Source organism: Aotus nancymaae, unplaced genomic scaffold (assembly GCF_030222135.1).
Source record: "Aotus nancymaae isolate 86718 unplaced genomic scaffold, 86718_ANA_hifiasm-v0.15.2.pri h1tg000014l, whole genome shotgun sequence".
NCBI classification, from domain to species: Eukaryota; Metazoa; Chordata; class Mammalia; order Primates; family Aotidae; genus Aotus; species Aotus nancymaae.
In genome coordinates this window covers 15,592,958-15,610,169 of record NW_026988425.1, presented here as the reverse complement: position 1 = coordinate 15,610,169, position 17,212 = coordinate 15,592,958, and positions in this window count along the sequence as shown.

Sequence of the window (17,212 nt, the reverse complement as noted above, 5' to 3'; positions counted from 1 at the left end):
CAAGGAACATACAAGATATTACAGCCTCTTCAAAAATATAGAGTGCCATGGAATTGCACTATATCTAAATAACAGCAATAAAAACACATAATTATTACTGTGGAACAAAGAATTTTGCAAAAATCAAGTTTTGGTAATTATAATGGCATACTATTAGTGAAAAAAATAATATAAAGAAATGTGAATTTAGGTGCTTTGCTTCTTTAACTTACGATCAATTTAATGATGCGCTGATATTTATTCATCCATCAGTTTTCTTCTTGGTCCAGACATACTCAAGAACAAGATTTAAGAATTACAAAATTGCAGGGTAATGGTAAATATGGTTAAGTATTTACAATATGTCACCTCCTTTAATACACGTTATCTTGTGAAATCCTCACTTATTCCTGTTAAATAGATAATATAATCCTTAATATACAGCTGAGAAAATTAAAAGGGACTAGTTTAAGCTCACATAATAAGTGGGCAAACCAACACTCAAACAAATGTTGCCTTTGGACTCTAGATATTTTGATTTATTTTAATGAAGCTGTTTCCAATGTCTCAAAATGCAAAGAAAAAATTCCACTTTAAAAATAATATTATTCTTCCTGGAAATACAAAGGTAATAGAAATTAAACTACCAGTTGGTGCAGTGGCACACGCCTGTAATCCCAGCACTTTGAGAGGCCAAGGTGGGCAGATCACCTGAGGTCAGGAGTTTGAGACCAGTCTGGCCAACATGGTGAAACCCGGTCTCTACTAAAAATACAAAAATTAGCCAGATGTGGTGGTGGGTGCCTGTAATCCCAGCTACTCGAGAGGCTGACACAGAACACTTGAACCGGGAGGCGAAGGTTGCAGTGAGCTGAGATCGCACCACTGCACTCCAGCCTGGGTGACAGAGCAAGACTCCGATTCAAAAGAAAAAAATAAATAAATAAAACTATCATTTTTAATGCTTTCCTGGCTCAACCTTTTCTTGCCTTGGGCCAGTGACTATTTACAATGTATCTTTAAGTATTAAGTTAAACATTTAAGCATTCAGTTAAACATTACTATGATACAATCAACAAAAAAATTTTTTGTAATGCTTCTATAATGTTGGGATTATTTTCCTGAGCACACATAGGCTATTTTGTCTTCTTCAATTTTAAAATATGCCATTTTACTGTTTGATAGTTTCTGAAATTCACACCAAAAATTCTGCCATAACCTTTTCTAAAGGAGATGGACCACTTCAGGATATATTTTTAATAAAATCTTAGTTTATAAAAGCCTAGTTATTGACCTTCTGTATTTGCATAATGGCTGCAATGCTTGTGTGTCTGCAGTTTGCACGTGTTCTGGGCTTCTACAATTCACCAAGTTTGTGAAAAAGGGCCCTGTGTCAATTAGCTTTTCTAGCACCATAAGCCACCTCATCACATAACAGCTTAAAACAACATTAATTCGGCCATGACTCCATGAATCAGCTGTGTGATCCTTCTGATCTGGGCTGACTTCACTGATCACTGCAGGATGATCTAGGATGGCTTTGCTGGATGTCTGGCTGCTGGCATTGGTGGTTCAGAGTGAAAGGCATCAATGGGCAGTGTGCCTTTCTTCATCTGGTGAACTAGCCCAAGCTTCTTCCTATGGTGGCCTCAGATTTCCAAAAGAGGAAGTTCAAGGCCTCATGAGGCCTTGGATTGGGACTTGAATGATCTCACTTCTGCTACATCTAATTGGTCAAAGGAGTCATCATTTTGGCCCAGATTTAAAAGGCAAGGGAGATACACTCCACCTCTTATTGAGAGAAGCTGTAAAATAAGTGGTCATTTTTGCCATCTATCCCAAGTTTGCTCATCCTTTTCTCAATTCTATTATGAGTCTCCAAAGCTTACCAAAACTGTGGACAAGTAAAAGAACAAGGAGACAGACATTCGCTCTAAACTACCTTTGCTATTTTGTCTTCTACACAACTAAAGAAAGAAAAATCTTATGAACAATTCTGCCATTGAATTCTGAGTTGCTAATTCAGGTTTTTAAAGACAATTAAGAAAACAAGCATCTGAATCTGTCTTCTTTTAAAATCCCAAATGATTGGTAACTAAGTTCCAGTTCAGTGCCTTCAGACATAAGATGTTTTAGCACTTTGGAGATTGGGAAAGCTGAGATGAAAGCCAAGAAGTTAATCTGTTCCTCCCCTTCTCTGTGAGAGTGCAGGGTTGAGACATACTTTCTGGGACATATTTTCCATCCTCACCAAGCAAATCACCTCCTCTAGCCTCCCCACTGCACATTTCACCTGAAGAAAACCCTTTGGGACCTTATTGATATAACCAACCGATATGGTTTGGCTCTGCGTCTCCACCCAAATGTAATGCCGCATTGTAATCCCCAGTGTTGGAGGTGGGGCCTGCTGGGAGGTGACTGGATTATGAGGGTAGATTTCCTCCTTGGTACTGCGGAGATGGCGAATGAGTTCTAGTGAGATCTGGTTGTTAAACAAACTTTCAGATGTATCCCCTAACCTAAAATAAAAGTTTAAAAATACATAAATACATACATTCAGGTGTGTAGCCTCTCTCCTCCCTCTCTGTCTTCCTCCTGCTCCGGTCATGTGAGCGCCAGCTCCTGCTTTGCCCTCTGTGATGAGGAAAAGCTCCCTGAGACCTCCCTGGAAGCTGATGCTGCCATGCTTCCTGTACAGCTTGCAGATCCCTGAGCCAACTGAATCTCTTTTCTTTATAAATTATCTAGTCTCTGGTCTCTTTTATAGAAATGTGAGAATGAACTAATATATCAACTCAAATAAAATATACATAGTTTCAGTTTCAGATTCAAATAAGTAAATTTCTAATTTTGTCTCTTTTGGAAGTAGTACCAATTATCATTGCATATGTTGTTATAGTAATTATTTAAAAATGCATTCATACTATATAAAAATTTCTACAAATCAAGAATAAAAAAGGATTAACACTATTAAAGAGTGAGTAAAAGACTTTATAAAACACTTTACAAGAGAATATATATGGAGAGCCAGTGACTGAAAATGTGTGCACCATGGTAGAAATTTCATGTGCATGAGCTTATTGCCACCTTTCCTTTGTTGTGAAATGAGTTTCTTGATTATATTCAGTGTTGTAGAATATTATAATGAATAAGGCTTATGATGAATAAGGCTTATGAGCCAATGGATAATGGTTTGGACAAAAGCTTTGCAGGCAGAGAAGATAAAAATCTCTATTCTAGTGAGAACTAAGTGCTGTCCTGTTCATGATGGAAGCAATCCAGTAGAATCAACCTGCCATTAGGATGTCTAACTGACATCCCTGGGAGAGTGATGCCACCAATAGCTTAGTGTCATATCTGTGGTTGGAAAATGGGGCACTCAGTAGTTGCCAGAGTGACATCAGCCCTGAAAGGATATCTGTTTGTTCCCATGCATAACTTTTATCCCTACTATCATAGACACATTGTCTATGCACCCACTGGGCCAAAACAGAGAAGCCCAGGTGCTAAGGATTGGATGTGCCCCAAAAAGTTTATGTGTTGGAAACTTAACCTCCAATGCAACAATGTTGAGAGGTGGGCCCTTCAAGAAGTGATCAGGTCATGAGGGTTTTGCCCTTGTGAATGGATTATTGTTGTTATCTCAGGAATGGGCTTGTATCACAGGATAGGTTCCTTATAAAAGGATGAGTTTGGTCCCCTTTCTCCTCTCTTCTCATGTGGCATCTTCCACCATGTTGTAATGCAGCACAGAATTCTTCACCAGAAGCCAGTGCTTTGATCTTGGACTTCCCAGCCTCTAGAACCATGAACCAAGTAAATTTTTGTTCTTTGTAAATTACCCAGTCTCTGGAATTCTGTTTCTCTGGTATTCCATTACAGCAGCACAAAATGGAATAAGACACCAGGGAAAGATGCTGCTTGATGTCTACGGAACAAGTCATCTTGTCTATCTGATTGTTCAGATCTTACTCTGCTGCTTGTTGAGCACTCACATGGAACACAAATATCTTCATTATGTGTCCATTCAGAAAAGTTTATCCAAATAGCTCCTCCCAATACCATTTTCCTAACCATGTTCCTTCCAAGTCCCTAACCATCAGCCAAACTGTTAGCCAATACTCACACATCAATATATATCTGAATCTCTGTCCTGTCTTTCTAAGGAAGATAAAACTTCATGTATACTGCTCAAAGTTCTGCTCACCAGGAGGATTTTCCTTCACTGTTCTTCAAGTGAAATGTAGCCATCCACGTTTATCCAGTGCCAGCATATTGTTGGAAGGCAATTATGTATGGGTTGCTTGCATTTCTAGGTACCTTGTGGGCATAGTCACTGATGGCTTTTGCTTTTGACTATTTTTCAATGATGTCTACATATAAACAACTTTGCAAGATAAAGATAGTGTCTCCATTCAGAGTAGATGGCACGTTCATTTATTGTCTGTCAATAACTGTGAAAGTTTTGAGATTCTGCCCTACTTACAAATTCAACTGCTCCAGTTTCATGTGAAGTCAGATGCCTCTGGGGCTGACCAACTATGTTCTTGAACATTACATTTCCACTTGACAAGTGATATTTGTTGGACCCTTCTCACCTTGCTAGTCATTAATTCCAAGTTAACCATCCTCAAATGGGAGTATCACGCTTGAGGATCATAAGGTTTCCATGAGTCAGAAGTTTGGTTTTGACAAGACACCCATGGTTAGCTAATAAGTACTCTTAGAGGGCTGTATGGTAGCTGTGTCAGGTAGGCAGTGGATGCGTAATTTCAAGAGGTGCCTGTGGGGAAGCCTTTTTCCTTTGCCAGATGTTAAAATCATCAGTCACACAGATTTACAGTTCAAAGGGGTCATTGAGGTTATGGGATCCCAAAGGTAAAAAGAGCATGCCACAGCTTGCTGGATAACTTTCTCTACAATTGGTTGGTTTGGCTCCCACTCAAAGCATGCTAATTTATGGGTGGCTGATATAAATGAGAAAGCAGAATGCCCAAGTGAGTTACATGCCTAAAGTGAGTCCAATACCTATATAGAATGACGCACCAGTTTCAGCTCACTGATTCAGTTCTGGCTCACTGATTCATTCCACCATCATGTCACCCTCTCCCCACCATCACTCCACCCCTACTCTATAGATCAAAGTGATTGTAACCAATAAATAGTGTGAGACACTAGAGCTCAGGGCCTTCACTGTCTCCTCCAGTAAAAAGTGATGCCACCCTGTTTCCACTTTCTCTCTTAATCTGTGTTTTTCTGATTCCTTTGTAGCCACCAAATTTGGGGTACCCATGGGTGTGGTGTGGGACTCGTTCCCTATACCCTATGCCTCCTTCTTAGTATCAGAAAAGTCAGATGCAATGACCTGTCATTAACCTTGAAAGAATTACCTTGATACAGCACAGTGCTAGATTCCGATAACTCTTGCTGAAAAGGACAGACCCTTGAATTTTTTACGAAATTTTTTTTCCTTCCCTCTGGCAATCATGTGTCATAGGACGAGTGACTTTTACTTCCTGCTCTCAAGGTCCAGTCAGCATATCATCCATGCAATAGGTCAGGGTGAAGGCTCACAGAATAGAAGGTAATTACACTTTCTGTGGACTAGGGTATAATACAGGACAGAAGAGTTGATGTAGTTGTAGCTTGTTCAGTGTAAGTGTATTGCTGGCTATGTCAAGTGAAACCACACTCTTGCAAAATCTCCTTTCTCCCCTTCTCCCTTTAATACACTCATGTAGTGGAACCCACACCTGTTTAAACCTCCTATCCTCTTATATAGTACCTGCTTCTGAATAGGTAAATATTAATGAAGAAACAATGACAAGTCAAATTTATTGTAGTTTGAATTTATATCCACCATTCTCAAACAGAAATTATGTTGAATCCTGTATACTCATCATACTTGACCCTCAGCAACATTAGACACTGTTGGCCCCGCTCTGAAGCACATTCTTCTCTAAGCATACCTTTATACTTTGTATATTCAATTTTTTACTCAGTATTTCCACTTGGATATTTAAAAGATATCTCCAACTTAATGTGTCAAAAAAGCCATTATCTCCACTCACACTCAGATTTTCCTGGGTCCCGATCTTTGCCCATGTTAATAAATAGCACCACCATCAACCCAATTATTATAGGGCTACGTCTAGGAATCACCATTAGTTCTTCTCTTTTTGAAACATCCCACAATTCATATTTCTTTTTGTTTCTTTGTTTGCTTGTTTTCCCTTTTCTTTCTTTTGTTAAAAAATTTATTTATTATACTTTAAATTCTGGGGTACATGTACAGATTATTCAGGTTTGTTACATAGGTATACAAGTGCCATGGTGGTGGTTTGCTGCATCCATCACCACATCATCTACATTAAGTATCTCTCCTAATGCTATCCCTCCTCAATCCCCCCAACCCCTGCTATTGCTCCCCTAGGACCCCACCCCACAGGCCCCAGTGTGTGATGTTTCCCTCCCTGTGTCTGTGTGTTCTCATTGTTCAACACCCACTTATGAGTGAGAACATGTGGTGTTTGGTTTTCTGTTTCTGTGTCAATTTGCTGAGAATGATGGTTTCCAGTTTCATCCATGTCCCTGCAAAGGACATGAACTCATCCTTTTTTACGACTGCATAGTATTCCATGGTGTATATGTGCCATATTTTCTTTATCCAGTCTATCATTGATGGGCAGTTGGGTTGGTTCCAAGTCTTTGTTATTGTGAACAGTGCCACAATAAACATACATGTGCATTTGTCTTTATGATAGAATGATTTATAATCCTTTGGATATACACCCAGTAATGGGATTGCTGGGTCAAATGGTATTTCTATTTCTAGATCCTTAAGGATTCACCAGACTGTCTTCCACAATGGTCAGGTTAATTTACACTCCCACCAACAGTGTAAAAGCTTATATTTCTACGAACTATATTACTCTATATCTAAAACATATTCAAAATTTAATTGTCCTTCACTTCTTTCTACTCTAGTCTAATGAAATATCATCCCTTGCCAGGACAAGTGCAATAGCTTCTTCACATGAGCACTGAAGTCTACTTTCTCTAGTGAAACAAGAAAAGAGCTTTATACCTAAAAGACAGGACAATATGAATTCTTTTTAGTCCCCTACCCCAAGATAATAGATAGTTCGGAGCTCCTGATCCCCAAGATACTTGAAGAGCATTGTTGGCTGTCTATTATCAGATTTGTCTAACCCCTTTTTGGTATTTTTATATATCTTACATATAATATAGTATCTCTTCAAATGTGGAATCACATGATCTCAAAAAGTTTAGGATGACTTTAAAGGCAATTGCAACTGTGGCCTAGATTCTCAGATTATGTTGAGAGGCTCAGAGCATTTAGGAAATACTTTTATAGCCACAGAGCTAGTTAGTAGAAAGAACAAACAGAGGGTGCTAATATTTGTCCTCTAGCTTGAGCAGTAGGACTAACTTCAAAAAGTGATACTGCCCCATATATATGTGTGTATGTGACCTCATGATCACAATGTATTCCTTTTCTAACCACCCTAGGCTAATTGCTATGGCTATTTGGTTATGCTCTGTATGTAAAAGTGTCATAAGATGAAAGCATTTTAAATACCACTTAACATAAAAAATTCTTGGCCAGGCACGGTTGGCTCATGCCTATAATCCTAACTGTCTGGAAGGCCGAGGTGGGTAGATTGCTTGAACTTAGGAATTCAAGACCAGCCTGGGCAACATGATGAGACTCTGTCTCTACTAAAAATAAAAAAATTAAAATTTTGCAGGGCATGGTGGTGCACACCTGTAATCTCAGCTACTTGGGAGCTTGAGGAAGGAGAATCACTTGAACCTGGGAGGTGGAGGTTGTAGTGAGCAGAGATTGCACCACTGCAGGCCAGGCTGGGTGACAGAGCGAGACTGTCTCAATATATATATATATATATTCTGATTACTTTTATTCTTCCCTCACAAGTCACAAGTATCTTAGGTATCATCCAAGCTGTTAGGACATGATGCAAATAAGGGCAGGCTGGCGAGGTAGGAAAATTTCTGCATCTCTTATTCAGAGTCTAACCACTCATCAGTTGAGTTCCAATCTTCCCAGGAACTCTTTCTTTCCTCATACTAGAGAAACTCCCCCAAATAGTGAGCAATGTGTTTTAAAAACACTTCATTTGGGCCCCTGTAGCTGACACTGGGCCTCTTTCTTATTTGTGTGAACTTTCTGACTGCTTTCTTATTTTATCCCACACATGGGCTAAATTATGCCTTCCCTTAAATATGTAATTTGAATCACCTTTCCTGCCCAGCAGCTTGTCAGGATTCAGTCACCTGCAGGGGCCTGCAGAAATTACATGCTGAAAATACTGAGCTCTGTGCCAATCCCAACTTCTGCTCTTCAGCCTAAGGCTGGGTAATTCCATAAGTCAACAATTTCAACAAACATTTATTGACCAGTTGAAAGGTGGTGTGTAAGTTACTCTGGGGAATACAGAGATGAATTTTTACCCACATCCTCCAGAGGTTCACCATCTGGTAAGTACCTATATTTGACACAACCTGAGGCTGTGATACAAGACATGGGAGGGGCATGATTTAAGGGTAGAATTTGATTGAGGCCATAAAAGACCCAAGGCATGTCAAATGCAATAATGGGGCCAGGGGCATTGCAGGGTATGTTAGGGGAACGGAAGGGCTACCAACATCATTCAAGTGAAGGTTTGTATGTATGTCTGTGGGGAATGAGAGTGGTACAAGGTTGGAAAAGTCATTAGGGAACAAGTCACTAAGTACTTTGAACTTCAGCCTTTAGATTGTGGCCCCTATTCTGCTTACAACTGTGACTCATACAAGTTGTGTGCAGGAATGTGGTGCCACCAGGCAAGACAGAGTGTATATGGGGGGTACAATTTAAGTAGAGAACACCTGGAGACAAGAATGCTCCACTGAGAAGATCCATTGTGTTTCCCATCAGCCCAACACCAAACGTTAATGACCCTTTCTTTTGATACCAATTTCTAAGTTTCCCTTTAGGGAACAACACTTCCAGTTAATATACTTCAAGTGTGATTGATTGTAATCTCGCCTCCAGAAGTGAACATATGGTTTATATGGCCCCAATCAAAACAGTTAAAAATTAGCGGGACATGATGGTGCACTACATGCTTAGTATCTGAAAAGTAGGTTATTAATGCACTTCAAGAGAATATTCAATGATTTTCATTTTGAATTTGGTTTATGTAGTGAAATACATTTATTGATTTCTGTATGTTAAGTCAGCCTTGTGTCCCAGGAACAAAGCCTAGTTGATTGTGGTAAATTAATTTTTTGACGTGTGTCTAGATTCAGTTTGCTGGTATTTTGTTGAGGATTTTTCCCTCTGTGTTCTTCAGGGATATTGACCCGTAGTTTTTGTTTTTGTTGTTGTTGTTGTTGTGTCTTTGCTGGATTTGGTATCAGAATGATACTGGTTTCATAGGATGGTTTAGGGAGGAATCCCTCCTCCTCGATTTTTTGAAATAGTTTCAGAGGAATTGGCACCAGCTCTTCTTTGTATGCTTTGTAGAATTCAGCTGTTAATCCATTGACTCAGGCTTTTTTTTTTTCTTCTTTTTTGGTTGGTAGGTTTTGTATTTTTGATTGAGTTTCAGAAATTGTTATTGGCCTGTCCATGGTTTCCGTTTCTTCCTGATTCAATTTTGGGAGGTTATGTCTTTCCAGGAATTTATCCATTTCCTCTGTTTGTTTTCATAGAAGTGTTTATAATAGTCTCTGAGGATCTTTTATACTTCTGTAGGATCAGTTGTAACATTTCCTTTGTCATTTCTGATTGTGCCTATTTGGATCTTTTCTCCTTTTATCTCAGTTAATCTAGCTAGTTATCTATTGTTCTTTTTTTCCTTTCAGAGAAGAAACTTTCATCTTCTTGATCCTTTGTATAGTTTTTGGGTTGAAATCTCCTTTATTCCTGCTCTGATTTTAGGTTTTTCTTTTATCCTGCTAGCTTTGGGATTAGATAAAAGAAACAGATATTGGTGAGGCTGTGGAGGAAAGGGAACACTTACACACTGTGGGTGGGAATGTAAATTAGTTCAGCCCCTATGCAAAACAGTTTGGAAATTTCTCAAAGAACTAAAAATAGAACTATCACTCAACCTAGCAATTCCATTACTGGGTATATACCCAAAGGAAAATAAATCATTCTTCCAAAAAACACCTGTGCTCATATTTATTGCAGCACTATTCACAATAGCAAAGAAATATAATCAACCTAGGTACCCATAAATGGTGGATTGGATAAAGACAATGTGGTATATATATACCATAGAATACTACACAGCCATAAAAAATAATAAAATCATGTCCTTTGCAATATGCATGCAGCTGGAGTCATCATTCTAAGCAAATTAATGCAGCAACAGAAAATGAAATATTGCATGTTCTCACTTGTAAACCTTTCTATTGGGTACTATATTAACTATCTGAGTGATGGGATTATTAGAAGCCCAAACTCCAGCACCATGCAATGTACCCTTGTAACAAACCTGCACAAATACCTCCTGAATCTAAAATAAAAACTAAAATAATAAAAAAGAATTGCCATGTAGCAAATTGTGGTAAGAAAACAATTCTAAAGCAATCAAAGTAAAGTAAATAGCCACCGGTAATATTGTAGACCATTTTCTTCTAGACTTTTATTTTAAAAATCTGTATTTTGCTATTAAATTTTTATTACAAATATGTCATTACAAATTCTTTGAAAATACTATTTATGTTTCAAAAATGACATTTCTTTATATATGTGTCATGACACTCATTGAAGCATTTCTTTATGGTGAGGCATTAAATTCTCTACTTTGTCCCACTAGTGTGTAAAATAATATTATACATGCCTCATTAAAAGTAACTCTTATTTCTGTCATTTCTTTAGGAAACATCCTTGTAAAATAAATTATTTAATCAAAGTTTGTAAGTTTATTAAAGACTCATGACATTTCTAAGCCAATGTAAATTTCAGTAGTAAAATGTTGCAAGTACCATCTTTATCACTATTAAGCATTTTTAATGTTCAATTTGACTTACTTAATATGTAAAAATCAAACTCATATTTTGCAACTTTTTTTGATCGCATTATTTTAAATTTCATATAATTATTTACTTATTTGCTTTTTAAATGTCTTCATTAATTGTGTTGTTTATTTTTTTAACTGTGGACTAAAGGGGCTTTTGTTCAATGATTTAAAATATTCACTCTTGGCTATATTTCCTACAAATCTTTGATTGAGTATAATAGTCCCCACTTATCCACAGTTCACTTTCTATGATTTCAGTTATTCATGGTCCATCATGGTCCAAAACTATAAAATGGAAAATTCCAGAAATAATTCATACGTTTTAAATTGCACATTGTTTTGAGTAGCATGATGACAACTTGTGCCCTCTAGTTCCCTCCTGCCTGGGGTGTGACTCATCCCTTTATCTAGCATATCCAACACTGTAGTTGCTACCTGCCCGTTAGTCACTTAGTCGCTGTCTCAGTGATCAGATTGTCATGATATTGCAATGCTTGTGTTCAACTAACCCTTATTTTACTTACTAATGCCCCCAAAATACAGGATTAGTGATGCTGGCAGTTAAAATATGACAAAGAGAGTCCATAAAGTGCTTTCTTTAAATGAAAAGGCAAAAGTTCTTCACTTAATAAGAAAGGAAATAAATCATATGCTGAAGTTATTAAGATCCATCATAAGAATGAATCTTCTCTCTGTGAAATTGTGAGGAAAGGAAAATAAATTCATGCTACTTTTGCTGTGACATTTCAAAATGCGAAAGTTATGGCCACAGTGTTTAAGTGCTTAGTTAAGATGGAAAAGGCATTACATTTGTGGGTGGAAGACAGGAACAGAAAGAGACATATTCTAATTGACGGCAATTGGGTTTCACACTATCTGTTGGTTTCTGGCATCCACTGGGGAGTCTAGAAACATATCCACCATGGATAACAGGGGATTACTGCATACTAGTCAGTTGTTGCTACAATAATGCTACATAATGAACAGCCCTAATACTCAGTGGCTTAGCTATTTCTTATGAATAGCATTGTTCATTTTACTTCTACTAACATTCCATTTGGGATATAAAATCATAGGCCAAGCTCAAGATCAATGGGGCAAAGAAACATATGCTGTCTGCTGTAGTAGGAGGTACTCAAAAGGGCCTAGGCTCGAGAAACACTTGAACCCAGGAGGCAGAGGTGGCAGTGAGCCGAGATCCTGCCACTGCACTCCAGCCTGGGCAACAAGAGTGAAACTCCGTCTCAGAAAAAAACAACAAACAAAATTCTAACAATGAAGAATAAGTAAAAAAATTAGAGGATCTAATATGCAGCATCAAAGTTTTAAGCTTTGTTTTCTGAGTTAAGATTCTTCAATGTTAATATTTAATTGGGATCAATTTATTATCTTTTGTGTCAATTCATCCATCACATTTACATATTGATATTTTTAAATGAAATGCTTTTCTGTAATATTCTAAAAATAAAAATTACCGATTTGATATCTCTTTAAAATAATATTTATTAAGTGGAGAAGCCATGTAAAAATTTCTGAGTTGGTGAATATTTTTATGCATTTCTGGTCTTAATGTAGTGCAGTCACAATACGTGGCATATGTCATTTGTGCTTTGTGGAATTGTTTCCTACTATAATTTTATTTGCGTTGTGGTATATGAAAACATTTGTAACTGTATTATGTAAATTTGAAGAAAATATGCAATTTCAGTTATTTCTACAGAATAAAAAGCTGCATCCTTGGTTATCTCTTTTATTCTTTAAATATCTGTATTTGAATCTCATATTCTTATTTATTTTAATGCTCTTGAACATGTCTAGAAAAGGTTTTTAACAATTTGTCTCTGTAATCCTAATGTATTTTGATATTTATATCTGATGCTATATAGACAACATTAATGATTTCTAACTATATCTCTGTTTTGCTCATCACTATAAATGAGTCTTTTTGAGTCTCTTGGATTTTACTTTGCCTTCCACTTTTAAACTAATTGCTATGTCCTCTGATTTCTTTGTACCAAGGAAGTCAGAAGGGATATCTCTAAAGGGGTGGCATTTATGCTGACATCAACCAAGCAGGCTACAATCAGTGGCTACATCATGTTTCCTCTCATTTCAGTTAGAAATTTCATGGGCTGAATGGTAAGATTTACAGCTCTATGACAAGTTCCCAGGTAACAGCTGTGGTCAGATATTCTCTCCTAACTTTTGATGCTTGTGGAAACAAATCATGACTTCTTAAAAGATCCTGTGTGGGAAAAGATGAATGAGAATATATTTTGAAGCACTGAGACAAAACAGGATTACTTAAAGCACTGAAAATGTCCTGTTTCCAATCAGTCTTTATATATTGTAGTTTTGAAAAGTTCTACATATTTTATACCATGGAGGTGGATGACTCTAATGTCTTTTCCAAGCCTATAATTCTACAATTCTATAGAATAAAAAGAAAAGGAAAGCAGGTCAGAGGAAGCAATGAATAATATCCCTCAACCTTTTATAGTTTAGTTTACACTGTACAATGTAGATTGCATATTTTTTTACTATATGACACCATATTATCAATATTTAACATTTAATTTCCTTCATGCAAATCATTTGAAATTTCTAGTAATCCTTTGGCATCAGTATGATTAGCCATATATCACTCATGAGAAAATTGAAGCCCCAGAGGAATAAGTAACTTATTCAACATTTCAAGTTGGGAGAAGCAGAAGCAAGAACCTAAACCCAAGTTCTTTGATTCTGTGTTTGCTGCTCTTCCTACGATATCATATGGCCATATGATCCTACTAGCCATATGAGATGAGCTATATCACTCCAGGGCTCTTGATTTGTCTAATATGTAAATGGTGAAACAAACAAATAAGGAAACACACAGGCACACACACATACAAACACATGAAATTATTATTCATTGCCTGACAAAGAAAAGAAATTTAAGCACTTTGCAGAAACCTACATTTTCCCCAGAAACTGAATTAGAGAAAAGATGGATTCCTTTTTAAGGGGCACTAAATGACATATTAGATAGTAACTTAAACTACATACTTGCAAAACAGAAAAACTGACCAAATGCGTACTTCTCAATATTTTACTTTCATAGGCTGAGCATGTAATTATTTAAATTTTACCTAGTGAAAATATTTATTGAGAATCTCAGATAATATTATCCATATATCTTTTTGTTGTTGTTGTTTCTGGACAGGGTCTCAATCTGTTGCTCGGGTTGGAGTACAGTGGCATACATATCCTTTTAATGCAGGAATAGCACTTGGGAAATCTGGAAAATAAACTCCTAAAATATTGAGTTTATTATGTGAGCAACTTGCAGGAGTTGATCAATCATATCATGATGGAATTTTCTAGCCTGTGATTATAACGTCTGTATGATTAGTTAAGTGAGAATACTCTATGCTTTATTGGGTTTTGTTTGTTTGGTTGGTTGATTTGTTGTTGTTGTTTCTTTGTTTTGAGTTGGAGTCTCACTCTGTCACTGAGGCTGGAGCCCAATTGCACAATCTTTGTTCACTGCAACCTCTGCCTCCCTGAATCAAGCAATTCCTCTGCCTCAGCCTCCTGAGTAGCTAGGATTACAGATGCCCATCACTACACCCAGCTAATTTTTGTACTTTTAGTAGAGATGGGGTTTCACCACGTCGGCCAGGCTGGTTTCGAACTTGTGACCTCAAATGATCTGCCTACCTTGGCCTCCCAAAGTGCTAGGATTATAGGCATGAGTCACCATGCCCATCCTACTCTATGCTTTAGGTATCACATGTAGAGGAGGAGTTTCCACAGCTCTGAAATGATAAGAGCTAGGAGTGTGTTTTCATTACCTCTAGGTCCACCCAACTCACATGCACAAAAGAGTGATCACCTGATGGAATTTGTGTGCCAACTGAAATTTAAAGTCACATGGCAGAGCATTGCATTAGGAAATACTGGTTCGTGGCAAAACTCCTCCTCCTTTCACCTGAGAAATCTAGTGCCTAAAGTAGAAACTGACAGTAAAAGTTGCCACATTCACAAAAACAGAGGACATTTCGACTAGTCTACACCACTTTCAAAAATGCCACAGATGAAGAGCTCCTTTTATGTTAACTTTGTCAGCCTTAACCTTTCCATTTCAAATTTAATGGCAGTCTTATTGAGCAATCTTACTCATATGTTGAAATGTTTTCTAACCATGAAGTGTGATTATTTGACTTGAACTTTTTTCAGAAATACGTTTAACATGTATACAAGTGAGAAAATTTTTAGGTCAGTTCACATACTTTATATCACTAATAACATTTTTCTAGCATTTAGGATGTCTGGAGTGTATCAATTCCAGCATACTTTGTCAAACCAAAATAATAAATAAAGCTTACCCCATTGTAGCAATGCTATGCTAGCTAAACATTTGGCTCTCATTTGTTTACACTGCAATAAATTTATTCTCTTTCAGTTGGGAGTTTTTCTCTTTCTAATGGCCCAACTTTGGTTGTACAACTTGTTTGGATAATTTTACTGTCTCTTCACTCTCAGATTTCTAACTTCCTGAAGTAAAGTTATGTGCTTTAAAATTCTCAGAACCTATGTCCCTTCCAGATAGATATCTTCTCTTGTGTATGAAGGTGAGACAAACTTTGCCTAGTCACTGATTTATACAGAAAGAATGAGAAGAATTTTAGTTTCCATGGCATCATCTACTAGAATTTTCTTGTATACTATTGAGTGCTGAATCACAAACTGTTGTGGTTTCTTAATTAGGGTGCAGCATTATCAATGAGAGTTAATAGATAGTGCAACCTTCTGGCATCTAGGCGAGATATAGATAAATGTAAACCAGATTGAAAATATTAAAGAATCTATAAATAAGTTTTAATATATCTTTAAAAGAGGTCAAGAGGAGGCAATCATTCTGCTTCTGGTTATGAAGGAGAAAGTGTTACCAGATTTACATTCCCAATGTAAACAACTATAACATTCAAATATTTAATGGAACCATTTTCTGACATTGGACAACTGGTGTCAAAGTACAGTGATTCTTGAGAAAAGAAAAATACGCAAAGTTAATTCCACATTTTCTTCAACATTCAGACTGTGAGTACTTTCCTCATGATTGCACAGGGAAACAGTGCTCAAGCCAAAAAAATTCACTTTCCTAAGTTGAGAAGGTAAAGATAAGCATCCATTGCTACTGAGCCAGATGAAATCTTGTGTGTTGGCATACTTAAGAGGAAAGGGAGAGGCTTGGATCTGCACAGAGGTTTCCTTTGACCCCTTGACTGGGAGTAAGCTGTGCATGCACAGTGCAAAATAACATGATGCCTAGCAGAGAGTGACTTCTGGAATGAGAGCCACACACAGACACAGAGATCATACAGTGTTCTAAGATGTAGTAATTTCAGTCATGCCAGAGTGGAAATATACTATTGGGCAACATAGACCTTCAGTATAGACTCAAGAGAAGCGATGCTTTGGGAATCAGGAACACACTAGGGCAAAGGACAAATCCAGTGTAAGTCTCTTTTAACAAAGCATAAACCAAGTCAGATGAGATCAACAGGATGTTCCAGTAATTAATTGCTGTCAAAACAAAATTCAATACCTTTTAAAGAAATACTACCTACCTCAGACATCCTACAACAAAATATTCATAATGTTTTGCATACAGAAAAAAATAGGCATGCAAATGAAAACCTTAAAAATGTGACTGACTGACAACCAAGAGAAAAGAACAGGCAATAGAAACAGACCATGAAATGACCACAGTGTTGGAATTAGCAGACAGTACGTGAAATCTTTTATCATAATGATGTTCAAAGATTTTTTTAATATGAACATAATGAGAGATAAAGGAAATACCACCAGAGTAATGATAAATATAAATAAGAATGAAATTGGAACTCTAGAATAGATAGTTTCATATTCAAAAATTTGAAAGGTACTAGATGGGATTTAAAATGGACTGTAGAGTTGTAGTTCTGGGCAGGTAGCATGACGAGCTCTGTGGATGCACTTCCCAGAGAAATAAGCATAACTGGTGAAAAACTAGAAAAACTAAACTGATTGAGGTCTTGGAAATTTGTCTTAAAGCCATAAGCAAAGGAAAAAAAATTCAAAAGAATCTACTAAAACTCTACAGACCACTGAGAATACATGGAATTTGAATCACAACCCACACCTTC